This window comes from Leuciscus leuciscus (genome assembly GCF_965113295.1).
Source record: "Leuciscus leuciscus genome assembly, chromosome: 6".
Classification (NCBI taxonomy): Eukaryota; Metazoa; Chordata; class Actinopteri; order Cypriniformes; family Leuciscidae; genus Leuciscus; species Leuciscus leuciscus.
Window position 1 is genome coordinate 43,992,980 of NC_138730.1, and position 23,619 is coordinate 44,016,598.

Here is a 23,619-nt window from a genome sequence, read left to right on the forward strand (position 1 = left end):
TTTGGCGGGGTCGTATAGACCTTATGTAGCTCCGCCCCTTTTCAGCGCTGCGCTCGTTGTCCTTTGACTTCCGGTCTGTATTATTCACAGCGATTTTGAGTGTTTATTAATGAACGGCTTGTTTTATAATCTTCCCGGTCTACTGACAGTTGTTAAGACATCTGCTTTAAACATTACAGCCCTCATGATAACTTTCGTTAACTTTACATTAAGTAAATCCACTTCAAAAGCGAATTACTCCTGGACAGCAGCGCCATAGAAATATACAGAGCGACCGCAAAAACGGAAGTTAAAAGACAATATTCTAAAGATGGCGGCGCCCTCGTTTCTCTGGCGCATAAGGGCTATATAATTTTTTCAAGGTTTTTGTTTCCTATGCGCTTTTTATCCATCTTTCGTGAAGAATAAAGGCTGCGTTGGAGTGTTTTGATAGTATTTTGGGTGCTGGGTCATATCGCTATACACCATACAACTACACAATTTGCAGAAAGAGAAAGCTGAAAACCCTGATTAGGGGTTGACAATGACATGTATAGCAGCATGCGGTGAGGAACATTCTTCTGTTTATGATATATCATACAGCTAGACCTATAATAACAACAAGAGATTTCCAAGCAATAGAGAGCCTAAGTCCCGCCCCTCCGCTTCCGGCTCATGGGACCTTATTTCGGAAAAAACATGTCTGGTAGTCAATGGCGAGAGACAACTTATCTTTTTATTCCGTCTGAACTGTGCCCTGAATTACACATATGATGTTTGTCATTTTAAAAGATAATTATGAAAGTCAAGAAAGTCGCAGTTTGTCATAAAACAGAAGAGTAACATTTAGTTTGATGTGAAAATCACTCAATGAACTACATCTCTCGTCTCACACTATGTACGTATGTGTGCAGTCTGGTACAAAACACTCAGGCATGACGGCGTAACGTTACGATTATAACGTAAGACTATAGAGAAAATGACAGATGTTAGCTTCAGTAAAGTTAGCTTCATTCATTGAGAGAAAAGGTATGACGTCACATGTGCGCCTTTTGGGTTTGTAGTCTTTGTAATTACGTATTTTCACAGTCTTATACCTCAACAGTTTTACATCAAACTGCGACTTTCTTGACTTTAAAATGTGTCTTTTAAATTGACAAACATCATATGTGTAATTCAGGGCACAATTCAAAACGAGATACAAATATTTGTTGTCTCTCGCCATTGACTACCATACAATATTTTTCCGAAATAAGGTCCCATGGTGGTCCACCGGAAGGGGAGGGACTTAGGCTCTCTATAACCTATTGACATCATATCCGGGAGATAAGTCAATAAATTCGAGTAAAATCACAGGCTTCGCTTATCCCGTGCGAATGCGCCACACACGAAATTCAGACGTGGGGGGGTACTTTCTAAATCACACGAGGTCCTCAGATAATACTAATCCCGTGCGAATAGGGCTATAGACATCTTATGATGTTTTGAAACAGTTCGATCTTCGTTTTTGCAGCTCTCTTTTCTACTACAACATTCAACCTTATTAGCATGAATGCACCAAAAATGATATAAATGCACCAATTAGAAAAAACTAAAACTCATCCAACAATGCCAAATGCAAATAGTAAGATGACACTGTATAACACAGGCTATTCAACATTTAAAAAGGAGAAAGTGCTTCCCATATTTTTTTCGTTGACATCAAAGAGTGTGCAGAAAGAAAAGGAAAAAGCAGAAAATAGTATTGCAATTTATGATTATATTGTTGACAAATGAGTTTGAATGAAGGAAAAACAACAAAACTGCATTACTAGAGATAATAACCCACCGTGAGTCTTTGCCAAAGCAGTGTGCACAGGGGAAGCGAAGGGTTAACAGACAGAAAAGCGAGCGCTGAACTTCCTGATCGGAGGGCATCTGAGAAAGCTTTAAGAAGCCCGTGGCCTGCTGCTCAGTATGTAGGTTAATGACCACAGATACCCACGCCACACAGAACAATGCACCTTTTACTGCAGATTACACAGCGACAGGGGGGTCGGCCGGCAAGCCGAAGCGAGGTGGAAACTGGAATGACGGGGGAACGGTGGAGAGAGAGAGAGAGAGAGAGAGAGAGAGCGAGAGAGAGCGAGAGAGCGAGAGAGAGAGAGAGAGAGAGAGAGAGAGAGAGAGAGAGAGAGAGAGAGAGAGAGAGCGAGAGAGAGAGAGAGAGGGATTAGCGCACAGGCTAGTAGATGAGTGTTGGTCTTGCTGTGGTTGTGTGGTTATAATCAGCTTCCTACTAGAGGTCAGGCTGATTACACGTCCAACTGTACAGAGAGGCTCAGACAGGCAGAAACAGAGACGGGGAGCATCATTTGGGAAGGGAATTTAATAATTCTGTCACCGATTCAGGTTCCTTAATGGCTCCACTAACAGTTTACAATGATTTAAAAATATGAAGTGTTATTTTACATTTCATTACTTCAAGTGGAAACCACTGTTAGTGGTTCTTACCTGAAAAACCTGAAAAGCACTGTTTCGCTTGTATGTTTGTTCTATTGCTCATAATTTAATTATTTGCTCTCATTTGTTTACTTATATCTAAGTGTTTGGTTTACTTGTCTTTAATCATATTTTAAGTTTATATTAGTTCGTTTGCATCAAGTTTGTAGCTGTGGTATCAAAATTGGAATAACATTTTTTTAAATTTCTGTATCTGTCATACATTTATTTTGAGGTTGCATTTTTTTACTTTTTTTTTTATTCTATTTTAATTTATTTATGTTTTTTTTGGTGGTGGGACGACAAGTAAAAAAAATAAAAAAAACTTTACAAGAATCTATTAAAAATAACTAACTCATACGGTCCTGGTGGCTTGGCGATTTGGGGGAAAAAATAGATGTTTCGGTAACATTTTAACTGAAGGTGACTTTGTTACACGTTAGATCATGTAATTATAGTACTAACAGTAAATTACGTACAACCACAACTAACCCTAAACCAAACCCTAACTCTAAAATAAGAGCATGTCATTAATGTTACTCAGTACTTATACGAGTAAGTACAATTTAACTACGTCACTTTAAAATAAAAGTAACCGATTTTTCAGATTAAAACTGATTTAAAAAAGGTTTGCTGTCAAAAAATTGTGTGTGTATATCAAAATGACATTAAAATATGAATTACAATTGCTATTGTTATTATTATTAATTTATTATAACTAAATAAAATATTAAACATACTACAGTAATATTAGTATTGTACTTTTACAATTGTTAAAATGTAACTACTTTTCATGTATTACCTAAAGCACACTTAACAAACAGCAAAAACTGTACAATCAATAATAAAAAGAACAAATGCACTAATTACAAGTATAGATAAACACAATAAAACAAAGTTACTAATAAAGTAAGGTCTTCAGGTACAGAAATGTGTAAATAAGTGTATTGAGTGCAATTAACTGTAAAATAACACTAATCTATATTTCACTTGTATAGTGAACACTATAATCTTTGGTAAAGCTGTGTTTTTTGTTTGATTAATATTAAAGACATATACAGGAGCACCCACAGTGCCACGTTTCACTCTGAAACATGCAGCGCATTTATTTATTTAATTGAATCGCAGGCTTTGTGGTTTGATAATTGCACTAAGCCATATATCATGACTTCTCTATTATTTAGATTAATCATGCAGCTTGGTCAAATTGTGAATATCGTAATGATTTTGATGTGCTTTTCAATTCACCATTATAGTTTCAATGAATAAATTCTTAAATGACATTCACTAAGAAACATCCACAACTTTTCATACATGACATTTTATAGTAAAAGAAAGATACTGGTAAATATTCTTGTTTATATTACTACACTGTAAAAAAAATGAATCATGAGTCTTGTAATTTCCATAAAAAAAAATTGAGGTGATCATTACAAATATGATGTATATTTTATTAAGAAAATTGTGGTTCAGTGTTTTATTGAAAATATTGAGAACATTTCACTAATAACACCAATTTTTTTTTTTTAAGGAAACATACACAATTTTAAGGCCTGAATTAAGGAACTGATAAACCTCATAAAATTAAGGAAAAGGAGCTACCTATTTATTTTAAGAGAATTAGCTCATTTATGTGGTTTTATATTTGCACCATTATTTGCACATGGCTGGAAATGGAGAGTAAATCTTGAAATTAAGTGTTATTTCATGTGTTTTTGAGTAAAGGGAAACATCTGTTAATGTTTAATGTTCAGGTATGTTTGACATTTGAAAGAGTTTCTATTATGTTAAAGTTTTGATCGTTAGCATTGTGCAGAAGAGTAGGGCTTATGGTTAGGTTGTGAATAACTGCATTTTTTAAATATTCTGAAGCATATTGTTTTATACATGTAGCAATAACTCTGCTAATGATAGTGCAGTAACAAGTTTGATTCTGTGCTGTCCTAGCGGCGTACAGTCTTTTTATAAAACAATATATCTCAAAGTTAAATATAAACGGGTCATATCCATTCACTTGACTTCACACAATTTTGAGAATAAAAAATACTTCAAATAAAAAAACTTGTAATTCATTATGTCATAGACTAAATAAATTAGGCATTTTACATGATTTATTCAGGTAGATTCCATGAATGAAATCAAGCTTTAACTACTCAAAAATATTATGTGTAATATTGTTACCATCATTTTTTTTTTAAGTAAATAGCAGTAACATTTTATACAGTGTATGCATTTTAAATTAGTCAACATAAATAAACATTGTTGAGTTAAAAATAGTCTTTTAAAACACTATTTTTTACTGCCTTTTAATTCTCGCATTAAATATTTGACTGAATATACGGAGAAGAACTGAAAGAGTTCTGGAAATGAGAGTATAAGAGTTCTGGAAATGCGAACGCAGTCTTGCACAGGCTTAAAAACCAGTGCAGTCCGACCCAATGACTCAGCTCAACGCAGGGTGAAGTTTGGGTGAGTCACAAACGCTTTATAGGGAGAGATGATATCCCGCATTAACCAGACTCATGGGAATGACCCGGATTGCAGCATCCGCTCAGACCTCTGAGAATACAACAACAAGAAGGAGAATTCAATAATAACTTAATTGTAACATGTTTTTAATTAGAGAAAATGCATGTTCAACTGCTTTCAATGCAAGGCAACGTGAACAAGACGGCACAAACATTATTCAACAAATACAATGAGCGAGCATCAAAACCCCTGACATCTGCTGTCAGAAGACGTCTAGACGGCGTCTGAAAGGTCAAAGGGTCAAACAATGCCTAAACAGCATCTAAGCACTAAAGAATAAACAGGTCAATGAAGGATTCAGCTTGTAAAAGAGAAAAATCTGGCTTTTCCACCAGGAATGGTTCGTGTTCTGGAGCCAGAGTCTGTTCTTGGCCAGGCGAACTGGAGCCTGTCGTGAACCGGCCGCGCGTTTCTACAGACTTTGACGAACGAACACTGACGTAATGCTGTTGTGTTTTGTTCACCTGAGTAGAGTAGCTGATCTTTCAGTCCCAGAACCACCTTTTCTGCGCTGGACACGTTTCTGCTAAAATGCTATAGTACAGTTTTTGTTACTACACTAGATTCATAATCAACTAGTATGGGATCTCCTTACAGAAAAGTACGATGCTTTAATTTTGTTTTGTTGATAATGTCTGCAAAGGTTATGGATCGCAATGAAAAACTGCAGTAAATACAAGATTGCTTCTGCCTAACATCGCACTCGTTGAACTGATAAGAGCTAACATATGAGAGACATCAAACGGCAAACTAAACAGAAGTGAAACAAAACCGTGCTATGATACCATAGAAGAACAATGGTACTTTAATAAGAGTAGAATATAAAAAAATTCGGTTTTTTTGCACGTTTACGTTTTACTGTTGTTGATAAATGTTCATTTTATATGCATATCATTTCAATTTAAACTAAATTTCCAATAAACAAACATGTAATATTATTAGTAACTGCACTTATTAATGCAAAACAATACTAATTTTATGACTAAATTCACTTTATGATTTAAAATCCCCCCGGCGCTACAATCCCAGACCCTCAGATGTTAGTCAAGAGCCCTGATATATCAATATTAGTCCAGTCATTTTATGAAAAAAGGTTGAACAAATTGCAACAGAAGCAAACTCAACTGATTGTGTATCCTCAATATGTCCTGAGTAAAAAAAAATAAAAAAAGCCCAGAAGAATCCCATTAGGGGAAAGTTTCGGAAAAAGACCCAAATATACCCTATTCATACTTTTTCTTACGTGAATATAGGGTAAAAATTTTAACCTTTAGATATCACCATGAAAATTACTGAGTTGATTACTTACATCAAGACAAACAAAAAATGTATTACAAGTTTTTTGAAATTGTTTGTTAACATGGACAAACGGTGCATAATCTAATTACGTACGTCCTAATTTGCATAAATACCACAACAGATCTAAACATTGGGTCTAGCCAGGTGAAAATGTCTTGTTGAATTTTGTTGACACATAACAGTAAAATACCTTGAAAAAGTCTTGTGTTCTGAATGACACGCGCACTTCCGCCCCTCCCGAAGCCATAAACCCTCTCAGCTTTAATGTTTAAACTGATAAGACTTAAAGGAGACATATCATGCTTTTAAATTGTTCCTTTTTACATATAAATCATACATTTGTAGTCTATATAAAGCGGAACTGCAATGCTTGGGTCTGAATTCCTCATTATTATAGCTCCACAGGCCCCTTTTCTAATGTGCTTCTGAAAGCAACTCGTTTTGGTGCGGTCTCTTTAAATAATATTGAGACACTTCATACCCCGCCCCCTCTCCAGGTTGTAGCGGTGACACTCGGTTCAACTCCACCCCGTTCGGCCATTTTTGTAGTCTGGTAGCAGAGATAGGATTATCTAGCGCACAGAAACTTTTATACACACGTTATTAACAAAATGTCAACAACGGAAGACTTGTCCATCCAGCCTTACATGTTCGAGCCGGAGTCGGAGCCGGAGCGAGATGAAAATGAAGACGACGAACCTGCAGAACAACGTCTTCATATGGATGTATCGCAATGGTGTGTTACTGTATTTACACATGAAACTTTGGTCTTCCGACCTTTTACCACCGTGTCGATTTATTTTGATTAATATGTCCGAGGGAGAGAGAGCAAGACAGCGTCTAGTTTGGAGACGGTGATGTCTTGTTTACACTTTCGCCTGGCTCTGAAGAGAGAGAGTGAGCGCGCGCGCGACCGGGTCTCTCTCTCTGCTCGTTCTTTCAGTTAAACATGCTCCTGTCACAAGCGCGGCGGTTCATCTACATTAGACGGTGTAATGAAGCGTGTGGGTTACTACATCCAACAACCGAACATTTTAACTTACCCTCTCGTAACTTCTGCATCCTTTAGCTTGGACTACAAAATTGCAGCGAGAAATAATAATGGCGGATTGCTCGAAGTGTTGGGCCGGAAGTCAATGTCCTTATTTGGCAGTTCCGCTGCAAATACTGTGACGTGATAGTTAAAAAAACGTCATAGATAACAGAAAAATCTGAACCGGTTGAAAAATATGACCAAAACAGAATATAAAGATATCAACGAAGCACCTTAAGAGAATAATTTCATCTTTTCTGTACTTCTAAACACTCCAAATATACAACAAAATGCATTTAAGGGCTAAAAAAGTGCATTTAGCATGATATGTCCCCTTTAAAGAGGTGAAAATGATCAGCTTTAGTCACGATGCAATACTGTCCTGATTGTGCAAGTGACAATTCAGTCATGACCCGACTCCTAAACGCGAGAGTGTAGTTTCGACGCTTGCTTTGTCCAACCCATTTTGAGAGACAGACAGAGAGAGAAAGACGCGGCGCCGCTGAACGTGAACACTCACACGGTTTGTGAAATTGCGTCTTTGCGAAAGTTTTAAAATGATAGATTTGATTTTATAATCTGTGTGGATTAATTTACGGCTACTCATACAATCTACTTGCTAAAGTGAACCATGTTTGTGGGGGAATTTCCCACATTATAGGTGGTAGACCTGTGGGAAAATTAAAATACTTGAAGTATTATCTGTTATATTATTTATTTTAATAGCTCAAAAAGTACAATAATTGTTCAAATTTAAATTTAAGAATTGTTGAAAGGTGTCTTTTTAATAAATGCAACACGTTCCCAAAGTCATGTGAAATAATCGTGATTTCAATACTGACCAAAATAATCGTGATTATGATTTTTTTCCATAATTGAGCAGCCCTACTACTACAGAAAACAAAGCTGTAGTAATTACTGTATTTTGATGGAAACTGGAGAATTTGAGAGGATTTTACATGGAAATAGAAAACGGTGTTTTGACGGTGTTTGACATTTCACTGCACAATTAAAAGAAAATAAAACATTTAAAAAGAACCACATCAAACAAAGATGAAACAAAAACAATTCTCATTGTTAAATATGAGCAAAACAGACAGCATTCCTGAGAGCAAAGGCCTCTGGGATTGAGCTAGCAGCGTCTTGAGGTTCGGCTGCTTCTTCCGCTCTATTCACTATTCCGGCTCTTTCAATTTCAAGTCTGTTCACCAGCGCTGAAATGTGACTTAAACCCGTCAATCAAAAGCGACAAATCTTTTATTCCTCTTTCCTCTGAGCCTCAGTTAAAACACAGTAATCCCATATTGCTGCCACACTAAGAACAGGATCATGGGTAAAGACGTTAGATATCCACATCTGCCTCCTCAGTCCTTTTCATCCACGTATCCAATCGCATACATTTCCTTGCCAGAGAGAGAGAGACAGCAAATGAATATTGCCCAGCTCTGATATCGTGCCAAAGCCTTGTTAATATTCTAGCGCACTTAGACCCCTAAACACTTCTATTGGCTGAAAGAACTTTGAGTATCCCATTGAGTGCCTGATTATAAATACTACAGTATTGCTTGTTGATCTGTGCAGTTTTTACAATCAAAATGCATCAATTGATGACGGACGGACGGATGGATTGGATGTGAGTGTGACTAAAAGCATATATTATATTGCTAGACTTCAAATATTGCTTAATTTATGACTTGTGTTTACCTTATCAACTAGGATAACATCAAAAACTTTACAATGGCCATTTTGACACTGAAATGATCAAGATAGATAGATAGATAGATTGCTTTATTTAATGCCATGTCAGTATCTAAGGCTATGTTCATGGCAAAAATTCAATTACAATAATACAAATATCATAGAAAATACAATGAAACCAAGCAAACAAACACAACAAGTAAAATTAACATATGATATAAAAAAAAATCCAAAACCATTTCAGGCATAATCTTACTAAAGTCCTTAAGTGAAATAACTTCATAAAAGAGCATTCTACTTGTATTAAACCCAGGACAGTCCAATAAAACATGTTTAACAGAGAGGGGAATCGTGCAAAACATGCATAGAGTAGGGGCTTCACCTTTAAGCAAAAAAGCATGAGTCACGCACGCTTGTATGGCCTATTCGACATCTGGTGAATACCACTTGATCAGATCTAGTTTTAAGAGTGATTAAAAGTCTGAAATGATCAAGAATGAAATTCATGCTAACAGTTTGTAATTATTTGTGAACTCCATATAAGACAAACAGGCTCTTGTGTAGCAGCGTGACTTGAAGGATTAGTTCACTTTCAAATAAAAATTTCCTGATAATTGATTCACCCCCATGTCATCCAAGATGTCCATGTCTTTCTTTCTTTCAGTCCCTCCAGAAAAACGTGGAGTTTTTTTGTGATTGTTGCGGGCAAAAATCCTTGATTATGCGGCACGTTTTCTTAAAAAATGCAATGGAATATGCGGGATATTTATGCAATTTTATGCGATGAAATTGCGGAAACTTGCGGGAACTTGCAAAAACTGTGGTTTGATGAAAAAGAGAAAAAAAGTGATTCCCCCAACACCCTATTAACTAGGCTACTACTTTAATGTAAAGAGTCATTTCTTATTACTTCCTATGATAAGCAAGCATACTACATCACATTAAGTGCTGGGAATATTGAAGTTCTCATCTTGTTTTATTTCAGACCTTAATAAACACATGGCTTCATCATGGTTTCATCGGCATCGCGGGGTTTGCAGCTTTTCAATGATGTCGCGTGATGTCGCAATGATGTCGTGTAATTACGTCACTTCATAACGTTCCCATGGCAACAGGGGAAATGGCAGCGCTTGTGTGAAGTAAACGCAACATTTTTCAACTTTCTGCTAAGATATATGTGACTTTTTGCAACGAAAACGCTGGGATTATGAAATCATGCAAGCCCGCATATTTTGCGCACGGAAATCTGCAATTTATGCGGCAAAAGTGTGGCGTATTTGAAAAAATGCGTCCCCCGCATAAATATGCGGACTTTGGCTGATTATGCATTGAATCATGCGATCGCATAATCGCGTTTTTCTGGAGGGACTGTTCTTTAGTCGAAAAGAAATTAAGGTTTTTGAGGAAAACATTAAATTTTTCTCCATATAATGGACTTCAATGGCAACCAACGGTTCGAAGGTCCAAATGTCCGTCTCAATCATAGACTGTAAAAAAATATGGACGTAGTGTCCGTGACGTCACCCGTAGGTTTCTGATGACCGTTTTTGAAGCCTAAAGTGGGCGTGGCCGACCGTCGCCATCTTGGCAGCGTGTCACTCCCGAATTTATTTATTTTTACAGTCAGACAATGAGCTGAGGTAACGTGACGGCTAACAGACAGCAGACAAATGGCTAATGATGACTAATGACCACAGCAGCGGGAATCCACCAGTCACTCAAAAGTGGACACCCTTAATTGTGCAGAAAGTTAAGGCTTAATATAATTTAAATGGATGAGTTATAAAAATATTCACCCCCCTCACAGCTGTCATGAAGGGCAAAATTAGCTGTATAGACCAAAGCCACTTTTTGCTCCAGGCTGTAAACATGTTTTTTTTTCTGCTGTAAAGTTGGGCATTTCAACATGGAGGAGATGCAGATTTGACTCACTTCTGCAGCCAGCCTCAAGCGGCCAGTCGATGAATTGCCGTTTAATTCACTTCCGTGTTGGTTTCAAGAGAGAGACAGGGAGGTTGCCGCTTGGTCTCAACGCAGCTTCAAAGTCTCGACACGATCCCAGCTGAGAAATAAGGGTCTTATCTAGCAAAACCATCGCTCATTTTATAAAAATGAAAAAAAATTATATACTTTTTAACTCTGAGATGCGCCACGCATTACATCGTCACGTTGGAAAGGTCACGCGTGACATCGTTAAACATCCAGGATATGCACACGTATGGTCCATTTTAAACAATAAACTGACACAAATACATATAAATATGTGTCATTCAACATACAATAACATTGAACGTCCTCCTACTCCAAACTTGTAAACACTGGGTCGGTACTTACGACTACGTCACGCGTGACCTTTCCAACGTGATGACGTAATGCGCGGCGCATCTCAGAGATGGTACAAGACCATTTAACCATTTGTGGTTAAAAAGTATACAATTTTCTTTCTTTTTTGAAAATAACAGATTTTTTTCTCTAGATAAGACCCTTATTTCTCGGGTTTTATACCGAGATAAAGTCCATTATATGGAGAAAAATCCTGGAACGTTTTCCTCAAAAACCTTAATGTCTTTTCAACTGAAGAAAGAAAGACATGGACATCTTGAATGACATGGGGGTGAATAAATGATCAGGAAATGTTTATTTGAAAGTGAACTTAAGGACAGCACCTGCAAAACAAGCACATGACCATCAACCGTTGACAGCCAGTTACCAACCAACGGCGCTTGTAAAAAGAGCCTGGACAACAACGTAGGCGTCTCACATACCAATCGAGCACATGCTGTGCACACTAAAATCGCCACCCTCTTTTGGCACAAACACACACGTTTATGCAAAAGTAGCACGCTGCTGCTGTCAAAGTAGGTTTCTTGTTCCTGTATTTGGGAGGTTGGTTTCACTTCACATGAACCCAGCATTATCCTACACTCACACAAACAGAGCAAACACACACACATGCCCTCATACACATGCACACATTAAGGCAAGTAGGCAAAAGAGAACAATATCGGTTTTGCATCCTCTTTGAAAGTACAGTCATGCTCGAAAAGACAGGACCAGGCAACGCACTATGATTTCCCAAATTACAATCAAAACGCTGCCAAAATCTGACAGGCCATGGCAACGTTTGAAAAGGCAGCCATGTGTTCACCAAAGCGACCAAACTAGTTTGTCTTGCATCTAAGCTTTTTCACACAACCCTTCATTATGTCAGCTACGTTACATTGCATGAACACTGGTGTCAGATTCACTGTCAGAATGTTTCGGAGATCTACACACTGACTAGTGCAGTAATATTGATTGATAAAGTCTACATGCTCAAAATGACATCAAAACTGAGTCTGTTTACTTTCTGAACACATGTTAGTGGACATGCTGTGCTCAATTATTCTACATTAAACAGTTTATTTAATAACAAAAAGAATGGGAATTATGTTTCCGAAGATACATTTCCTAATATATTCATAGTGTAACTACCACACCTTCAAAACGGGAGGATTACTAAAACTACTCAACCCTCTACAATGCGAGTAAATTTCACGCTGGGCGACTTAATAATGTCAATCATTAGCCATTGGCTAATAAATTCTTAGATTTTACTCGCCAGTGTGTGTGTGTGTTAGATGCCAAGTATAAGTTTAGCATAAATATATGGTTGTATATTGTCATTATTAGCAGTAGGATTATCTTTTAATAATAATTACTATTATCTTTTTTTTTTTTTTACAGAAACAGTGAATGACCAACAATATCTTAAGCACCACCAAAATTATGCTCAAATCAACACTATTTGGCCATTTTGAGATCATTAGCTTCAATCAATAGACCAATTTATCAACCAGACAGATGCTTAACTACTCTTTAACATTGAATGTCCACTGTTTCCCATAAATTGAATTATCTGTGGCAACCCGCCAAAATATCAACACTGACTGCCACAAATAAATTTCAGTGCTTTTTTTTTTTTTTTTTTTTTACAGAAACACTGACCAACAATATCTTAAGCACCACCACTAAGTTCATTTAAAATGACAAATATGCATTCATGCATGATTATCAAGTTTTAGTTCTAACTACTAAAGTTATATCATTAAATAGGCTAATGCTTGATTATCATAATATAATGCTTGATTGACTGACTGATTTTAAGAATGTACATTTAGATATTTAAAAAGCTGTGCCATTTTACAATGATAAGCTGATTTGGTGGAATATATATATATATATATATATATCAATCAGTCTGGCGAGTAACCCAAAATGTACTAGCCAATGGCGATTCTATTGCCAAGGTGTGCGTAGAGGGTCGTTACTGTCAGTGGTAAATGACGAAACGCCACAGATCTGGTTCACAAGTTTTATGCTGGAAAAAACCCAGAGTAAGTGTTGACCTGTACTTGTACCAAATCCCACATCTCTGATTTAAATGTCAACAGTAAGAAATCCAATAAAGTTTTGACTAGTGTTGATGAAATTAAAAGCACATAACCTGTTTGCTTTGCACTTGCCCATATAGTTTGTCCAAAATTATGCTCTATCAACACTATCAATATTTGGCCATTTTGAGATCATTAGCTTCGATCAATAGACCAATTTATCAACCTGACAGATGCTTAACTACTCTTAACACTGAATGTCCAGTGTTTCCCATACATTGAATTATCTGTGGCAACCCGCCACAATATCAACACTGACCGCCACAAATAGATTTCAGTGCTTCCCATTCATTAACTAGACTGTGGCGGCCCGAAAATAGGCTATATTTCAACTTCCCATAATAACATAAAAGGTGTTTAATGTCATTGCTGTCAAACAAACTAAAAGCGAAAGAGGGAAAAGGCTTTGTGTCCTTGTTAAAAGACCACTTTACTCATGTGGATGAATGCAGTGAACTCCATCTGTACATGTGCGGAGTTTAGCGTGTATTTGGGAAACGCATTATTTTCACATTTGCTTAGTTGACGATTACAGCATTTCACTAGATTTGTAATGAGATGCATTTGTAAACTTGTTTTTTTTCGCCAAAATAAAAGCTCGACTGTTTCCGTCAAAATAAAAGCTTGAAGGTTGATCTCTTGCATGTATAGAAATTAAAGTATTAAAGTTTCAATTATTTTTCAGTGCATTTGTTTCACAATATATGGCTATTATTGTCATAGTAATATTATAACATTATTATTGCATTATGTAGTGTAATGTAGACTGAGACACTATATTAGGACTAAAAAGAGGTTTGAATAGGTTTGCACTGATTTTGTGTTCAATTTGCACACTGAATATGGGTTGGAGCTCTTAATTCTCAAAGTGCACCAGATTTATGAATTTAACTTTAAAATCTACAAAATGTTCTTCCTTGGGAACCCCCCTAGAGGGACCAAGGTCCACCCACCACAGTTTCATAAAATCCTGTGGGAAACACTGAATGTCAAATGACAGAATTCTTTGTAAAATTAAAACACAACTAAGTCTAGTTGAGATACAGGATGTGTTCACACTTGGCATGTTCGGTTGGATTAAAACGAACCCTGGTGCGATTGCTCTGTTAGTGCGCTTCATTTGAATAAGTGTGAACGCTGCCATCCGAACCCTGGTGACACCAAACAAGCTGAAAAGATTTCAAAACAAACTCTAGTGCGCCTCGAATGATATATGAACGCAACACGGACCAAAGACATGTAAACGAACCAAAAACAGGAAGATGAGACCCTAAAAATGACAGAACGCTCAAGCATAACCGTTTTATCTCGTCATAGTCGAGATGTTGCTCATCACAGTTCAGTTCAGGCATCAGAACCGCATCTCCTCACAGCAGATCTTGGTGTGTGTGTGTGTGTGTGTGTGTGTGTGTGTGTGTGTGTGTGTGTGTGACGGAGGGATTCCTGACGCTGGTTTGACTCCTTTACACATTCATAAGCTCTTCACGAGTTCTCAGCTGGTCAGAATACCATCATATGTAGCGACACACACACAACCAGCGGATTTATCCCAGAACACAGCATTGGTTTGGATGTTCGGTAAGTTATGTCGCGAAATATACATCATAAAAGCCGACCAATCAGGATGTGAATGTATCTCTGTGACTTTAGGTTCGGTATCTTTTGGTTCGGTGATAAAAATGAATGCTAAGCAGACAAAAACTACATTTTTATTTAATTTTAGTCCGGACCAAACGAACCAAGCGAACCGAACTATAAGTCGTATTCTATGTTTTGATGGTTACAGCGTTGACTAAAGTCCTGCTGTCTGTTGTAATTAGATTCATGATGGTGTCAGCAGAGCAAAGGATTGAATGGATGAGTAGTTAATGTGTGTGTCTGAACAATGGAGAAGACAAGAACGTCTCAAATTCTCCAGACGATCTGATGAAGAGCATGAGGATGCCGACCGCCTCATCTCGAGTGTCAGAGACATGGCATTACGAGATGGACTGACCATTATTTGGAAGCTCCTTTACAAAGGTTACGGAAACACAACATAAGAACCAAAGGGATCGAGTTTTACAACTTCACAATATTGAATTGCTTGTATACTGACGGCACTCAAATCATACAACTTTTGAAGAACAATGATAAAAAATAAAAAAACATTTACATACAAACTTAACATCTTAAAAGTAGATAAGAATCAGCATTGATTTAGCATTCTGAATCATAAACGCTGTACAAACATCTGCTAAATGCTGTTCTAATGTCTGAACGGGCACATTTTAACGAAATACTGCAAAATGCATTGCAGCCACTCTAAAACTTACATAATTTGGATGAATATGTGCACCTTAAACAGCCATTTTGGTATATTTTCTAAAGCATAAACCACTAAGCAAGTGCAAGGAATATCCATCAAAATTTCATATTTATATGAAAACAAAACAATACTAGGACATGTGCACTTCTTTACGTTTGGATAAACACGGATATACTACAGACAGTTTCTATAAACGATAAAGATAACGTACAGCTTAACACTTCATGTGTAAATACCTATGAATAATAATGAGATTATAACACGTCATTTCATATCTTGACCACCACCAAAAAAAAAAGAAAAGTGTTCACTCAAAAAAAAAAATATTCTGATGGACCATAAGCATGTCATTCTTCATGAAAAAATGCATGTAAATGCACATATGCATGTAAATAAAACATGCACTGTTACATCACATCCTTGCAGGGAAATTGGTTTCAAAAACAAATAACGTCGACCAGACGTGTATGCGTGCCGACCGTGTCTCGAGCATGAGGAGAAAGTCACTCTATTTCCTGACAGGACGTGCGTACAGACCAGAAAACACAGACCCCGTTGATTGAAGGGTTTCTAGAAACCAATAGCCTTCGCAATCCAACAGCCCTCGGCAGCACGACGTGGCCGTTTTAACAAAAACAAACCTTCTGGTACACTTTGAAAAGTAAAAGATCCAATTGATCCTTCGCTAAGCTCCGCCCCCTGGTTACTGTTGCTAGGGCTGATGAACTTCACCAAATGCCTCATTAGAACAAAACTAGACATTTCTATGATCAGTGTTATGTAGGATAGATATTATTCATATATTGAAGGGTGTGAATTGTCACACTGCAAATAATTTTTACATGCCTTCATCTTTAAGGAAATTGTTTAATTTCACAAATAACGTAATTAAAAGTTGCGGATATGGCAAATCAGCTTGGAGGCATTTCTCTTTTAATCAATAAATAACATGAGAAATATTCTCTCTTTTTACATGTTAGAACCGGTAAACTTCACTAAGAAACCGGTTCTTTCACTGTAGTGCAACATTCTCTCAGAAACTGCTAGTAAATTTCACAAACAACTAAAAGGAAATGGAGGCAAGTGGCATTATAAATTAACCATGAAATTTCTTGTGACCCGTAACACCAACAATCTATTGTTTTATTTACAACTTTCAAAATCATTTTTACAGTGTATTGGTGAAATGTTTTGCTGCTATCGCTTCTACTATGACCAGAATCAATATGTTAATGAACTAACTAATATCACAACTCATATCTAATCCCCGGTTTCACAGACAAGACTAGTCCCAGACTAAAAAGCATGTTTGAGCTGTTTTAACTTAAAACAACTTGCACTGCCATATCTTAAAATATATCATGCCATTGTTTTGTCTTCATTTGAGAATAACGAGAAACCAATACAAACATCTGAAGATCATGAAGCAACAAGAACTTTTTTTTAATCTCCAAAAGAACCACACAGCAAGCAACTCAAAAACATACAGCTAAAAGGGTTCCTGATAAGAAGACGAGGCTTCCTTGTTAAACCTAAGATGATGCAAATATAGAGTACTTAATTTCCATTGTAGTTGAAACAGCGGCAGGAGGAAAGACTCAAGTCACCGCATCAGCTGAGTCCTACACGCCCAAAGAGCCACGCGTTACACACTCGTCCCGCCTGACCTTTTGCAAGGTGAAGTTTGAAACTTGACGTATTTTTACCAGGGGTTTCCCCAAATGCGATTGGTTTCTATAAGGGACTTGTAAAAGAGGAAATTCAGAGGATTTTGTGTGTGCTCTTCGAAAGAAACATCAAGAGAGGGGAAAATGTTCGACACTCGTGACATATGCAGTTGTTAAAAAAAGCACGTTGATGGCGTCACGGTGAAAAGACCAGGTGTCTATAAAGAGAAAATGGTGACCAGTGCAGCATGAGATTGTGATTATTTAGGTGTTAAACAATGCCGAGCACAAAAAAGATTTCAGGCCAGATGCAAATGCTATAAATCGATGTATCGGCCAGACTAATTAAAGTAATTGGACAATAACTAGTTATGTTAAAGGTGTGGTTGATTATATCAACACTTTTCTAACTTTAGTTAGTGTGTAATGTTGCTGTTTGAGCATAAACAACATCTGCAAAGTTACAACGCTCAAAGTTCAAAGCAAAGTGAGATATTTGCTTTTAAAGAAATTGCTTTTTAGGGACTACAACAAACGGCTGGTAGAGACTACACGTCATTCCTCCCGGGTTAGTGACATCGCCAACCCTATAATTTACATAAACCCCGCCCCCTGAACACGATTTATAGATTATCAAGACAGAATATGCTAATCAATGACTAGAAGATAACTACACAAGCTACACAAGATCATCAACTAACCATTCAGAAATGTTGTTTACATTCTTGTGTTCTTCTCGAGTCTCTCCATCTTTATCTGACTCCGGTTTGAACATAAAAGGCTAAAAGTTTGTGAAATTTTCAGTGCATGTGTGTGTGAGGAAAAAGAACACAAGCTCTTGAAGCTCCGCCCTCTGTGCCGGGAGCAGCAGCTCATTTGCATTTAAAGGGACAGACACTAAAAACGGTGCGTTCTTCCTTACCTAAAGATATATTCTTTGTAAAAGTTACGGCGTAGCCAAGCTTTGCTAAAACGCTTCGTTCAAACACGCTAAGGTGGCCATACGTCCTCTTTTTCGATCATCCTCGGATTTCTAGATCGCCCCAAAATGTCCGGGATTCGGCTTTTGCTTTCTACAGTCACCAATCATTGTGTTTACATGCACACCTTCTGTATCAGTCGGACTGAATTCATTCAGATTGATGAATCTGAATGTCCTGTTTACATGAACGACAAACAAACAAGTGATCGGGTTGATGTGCGTTACTGCATTGCTTTAGGTCCCGCCTTCTCGCACTAGTTGGCAACATTGGTCAGTCGGTCATGTACGTAACCCAACATTGGTCAAACTGCATCTCAATCTATTACCCTCAGCACCACGGCAACAGCCAAGAGACACAGAGCAGCGCTTGCTTGTCAACAGTGGCACATGGCCCCTGAACAGCGTAAAAAAAAAAGCCCAAATGTAAATTCACAGATGATTTACAGAGAAAATTCCTGTGTTTTCGCCTCGGTCGGGATCCGTGTGACACAGAATGCATGACCTGCAAAGCTGGCACATACGTGTCATAAAGGTGCTATAGCGACCTCGAAGCCCACATAAGGAAAGTATTGAAGCGAACATCTGGAGGACTGAAATTATTGTTTACTGAAATTGTTTGTTTTTTTATTAATGGTCTTGAAAAGAAACAGTGTCATGTAAAAGGTGTTAAAAGCGAAACTATTTTTTTATTTGTTTGTCATTATTCTATTGTTGCGGGCCAAAAGTTGAATGGAAAGGATGTATTATTTTTTTGTATTAAAGTTCAATAACATAGTTGCAATGCATTTGTCAATGCTTGAAAGGCGGGGCATAGAGGAGCAATAATAATGTACGTTATGTGTAAAATAATTACTTTTTTTAAATCTAATACCACATAAGCACACATTGCATTAAACCAAATACACAAAATAATGTTCTTTCTAGAACCATCATATGACCCCTTTAAGTTTAAATCCAAAAAAACTGGTGTGTTCATTATTAGAAATGATACTATACCATTCAAAAGTTTGAGGTTGACACAAAGACATGTATAGCATTGCAAAAGATTTATATTTAAAATAACTAAATGACACTGAAGACTTGTGGTTCAACGGATCACAAAACGCACGCTTTGAATCACGTTATGGTTTTTGAGTCACGGATCGAATCGTTTTTTTGGATCAAACGTAACTTTGCTTTCCAATTATTACTTAAAGCACACTTTAAGTACTTCAAAACCACAGCAAAAACTACTAGCCTTACTAATAAAGTTCAATAAAGGGAAAGTAAACAGTCAGTAAAAAAATAAGAAAAATGTGGATTCCACTTTATTTTAAGGTGGAATTGTTACAGTGTAATTATACATTTAAGTACTGAGTATATTAAGCAACTACATGTACTTACTATAGGGTTAGGATTTGGTTGAGGGTTAGTTGCATGTAATTATGCATCATTTACTGTTATTACTATGGTAAGTACATGTAACATAATGTAACAAGGACATTGTAAAATAAAGTGTTACCAAAAAATGCACTAACTACAAGCATAAACACAACACTAGTGTTTACTGTATAAATGAAATATCGATTAATCTTTGTTAAAGCTGTGTTATGTTGTTTGATTAACATTAAATGACATAGACAGTAGCAGGTCTTGGGCTGTAATGGTTTAAAACCACTTGAATGTCTAAATTGGCAGATCAAAACACGTGCAAATGATAAACTTTCACTCTGTGATGGTTAAACTTTGCATTTAATCCACGAATCACATGCGTGCCAAACCATGGGGCCGGGTCCGTACGGATCACGGATCAACTACTATACATTTGACCCCCACTTGAAGACTGGAGTAATGATGCTGAAAATTCAGCTTTGCATCACAGGAATAAATTACATTTCAAAATGTATTGAAATAGAAAACTGATTTTTTTTTACATTGTAATAATATTTCACAATTTTTTTACTGTATTTTTGATCAAATAAATGCAGCCTTGGTGAGTCTCAGAGACTTCTTACCAGCCCAAACTTTTTAATAGGAGTGTGTATTATAAGTCTGTGTATTATAAGCCTATTATAGCTCAAACAGTAGAGCGTTGGCGCTTGCAACGCCAAGGTCATGGGTTCGATTCCCAGGGAAAGCAAGAACTGATAAGAATGTAAAAATGTGTATCTTAAAAATGCAATGCAAGTCACTTCGGATAAAAGCGTCTGCCAAATGCATAAATGGAAATGTAAGCCAACCTGCTCTTCAAGATGTGGGTAATCGATATCAAACATTACAAAACCCATACCAGTCAGTGGTGAGAATGATAAAATTATCCAAAATATTTAATAAGAAGCTAATGATTGTGCGTTAAGATTCAGCCTGGACCTGCTGATTAGACGAGTACTGGAGTACATTTGATCGGGAGCAGAATACGAACGCGCTTTTGTTTATTTTACGAAATGGATCCAGAGGTCAGTGATCCTGAAAGCTCTTCAAACACACCGGATAAAAGCAGTACAAGAAAATACAAGCTCTTAAATGACGGCCCATTTCAAATCTTGGCACTTTAATCAATCCAGCCACGTAAAAACCAGGACCAAATACTTAGAACTAATTTAAGCAAAAGCAGCAATATCTGCAATATATAAAAATGTGGCAAATTCTATCAACATCAAGAAGAGACACAAAGCCTCAGCGTTAAAACCTCGTATTTCAAAGCCCTGCGTCTGTGCAGGAAAAAAATTAGCACGGCAAAATAAAAATGGCATCCAGTTTGAACGTGAAGCGGGGAGAGAGGTCTCTCACGGGAATGGTTCAGATCACAAAGGCCAACGTCTAATGGGTAGGAGAGTGAGTCACACGCCTGTTTCTGTCTCGCGCTTTTCCCTTTTTCTCCCTCTCTCTCTCTCTCTCTCTCATGCAACCAGCTCCCGCTCGCACGAGCTTCATGGAAATACGTCTGCTCTAAGCGTCCGGCGTTCAGTGGATGAACTCGACAGGAACGCTGCAGCGTACACCGGTGTCATCTGTGTGCACATGAAAGCAAAACTAGGACACGACTGTAAACAGAGCAGCCAAATGTGCAGAGACACACAGTTGGTGCACTTCAGATTTCTTGCAGACAGACATGCGATGATGCCATGGGCTTTTTTTTTTAAACATTGCAATTTTTAGGTTAAAATGAATGTATAATGCAATATGGGAAAAAATAATAAATAGAAAAAAATTATAAAATAAAATGCAGTTTAAAATAGTTTTAGCATGACAAACTACTTAAGAATTTCATGTCAACTGCACTAATGCAGAGACATTTCTAGATTAAAAATATGATCTTCCTGAAAATGCACTTCATTCATTATTTAAAATGCACTAGAGATTTCAGGTCGTAAATGATTGTACTGTATAGAGGTGGGAGATATGCTGGCAGACACGATTAACCGGTGGAAATGTGTCAGTCGGTAGATATTTTGGAGTATCGTCTCTATCGCGGTTAAGCTCGGGGTGAAGATGCTGTGCTGTGCGTTAAAAGCTTAGCGTTTACAAGCATTGCGGTTTAAAAACAAGTGATTTCAAACCGTTGAAACGCAGAGAAAGACATTTCGCTACTATATGCACGTGTTGTCAGAGCGAGAGAGAACTGAACTGAGTTATTTTAGCCACTTATCGGGCTTGAAAGGTTAAATACACATACTTATACGTGTCAAAATGCCCGTCTTTGCAAGTATCCTCGTAAACAGTTATGTCTTGGGTGAATGTAGATAGATAGATAGATTTTTATTGTTTAGTTTCCACCGTAGATGCGTACATAACACAAACACGCATAATATGTTAAATCAACAACATATTATAATACTGTCAAAAATAGTTGCTGATATCACAACAAAAAAAAGTGGGTTGTGAGTCGTTTTGAGATTTTTTTGTGCCTTTCGCAACGTATGAATGTAAATAGTCAAGAAAAAAAATTGCACAAGTATATTAGATCCATGCATTTGGTTTTAAAGTGACAGCAGCCTAATAAACCTGCTGTCCTCTGTGTGTCATTAATGTTAATAAAACAACAGAATAGAAAAAATAAAAAAATAATTCTCTCACTGCTCTTGCCGGAATCACTTTTGTAACTTTAAATAGGAATAAATGTATATTTAATGTACTTTTTTTTTTTTTTACTTAGGCTACTATTTTTTGTGATATTGAAAATGGTTACAAGAATTAAAAAATTAAAAAGGTATTCAATTTTGATTTCATAAAAACCTTATTTAAAGCAATATAAGATATATATAAAATAAGATTTTGGACATTGGGATATTATTTATACTGGGTGAATTAAAATGTTAAATTATTAAAAAATGAATGGTATTAAGAGGCTGTTGTGATATTCACTTTTAGGCCCAAATGAGAAAAACTAATGTGTGTCACAGGGGGAAAAACATCTGCTTCTTTGAGGTTACGTTTATTATTTCAAACTTTTAAGCTCAATTTCATTATCAGTCTTTCTTTATTTTGGCTCAATCTGTGTCGCTTTCCATCTGACAAATGCACTTTGTTATTTTGCTGTGATACGTGTGAGTGTTGCCTTGACAGTCCCTGCAAATTCCCACCGCATCAGCACCACCACGGATCGTTTATCTAGCGTAAACACGCCATATAACTATAAAACAAGCATTTTGGAGGCTTAAGTAGCCCTGAAACATCCTAGACAGAAACGAGCTTGTTATTGTTGGTCATAACGCCGCAGATTCTCACACACAGGGGCCTTTCGTGCGAGTGGCCCCCGTGACTTTAAAAAAAAAAAAGGGTCAATGGAAAAACAGCCGGAATCACAGGCTCTCCTTGGACGGTGGCCCAGCTGGGGAAAACTCGGATCTTTGAATAATAATCCCTAATATGTCATTCTGAAAGTGTGTGAGTGCAGAACACGACTAAAGCGAGTGTGGGCGTAAACATCTGATCTAGATTCCATACTAAAATGAATATCAAATCTATCCTCACGCAAAAATAAGAATCAAATCAAAACCAAAAATGCTTCAATAATTACATTATTACAATAATCTGTTTAGTTAAAATGTTGAACATTTTGAGGGGGGGGGGGGAAATTATAAAATAAAAAGTAATAAACTTACAGTAAGTCATTTTTTTTCGACTGTATTATTTTAAAGATCGGCCACGATTACATAAACCGGATTTCAATCACACTAGAACATGTATAGATTTTAAAAACCTAAAATATAATTCAATAATAATTTATT

At 36.9% G+C, this 23,619-nt stretch overlaps 1 protein-coding gene and 1 long non-coding RNA gene across 4 annotated transcripts in view; one reads left to right on the top strand and one right to left on the bottom strand.

Moving 5' to 3' along the window:
• Positions 1-23,619, bottom strand: part of ankrd12 (ankyrin repeat domain 12) — a 62,218-nt gene that overhangs the window by 37,340 nt on the left and 1,259 nt on the right. The gene's annotated exons all lie outside the window — the stretch shown is intronic.
• On the top strand, positions 8,956-11,151 carry LOC309501236. Its single transcript, XR_014206802.1, has 3 exons — positions 8,956-9,141; positions 9,203-9,682; positions 10,399-11,151. It is a non-coding gene; the product is annotated as an uncharacterized lncRNA (long non-coding RNA).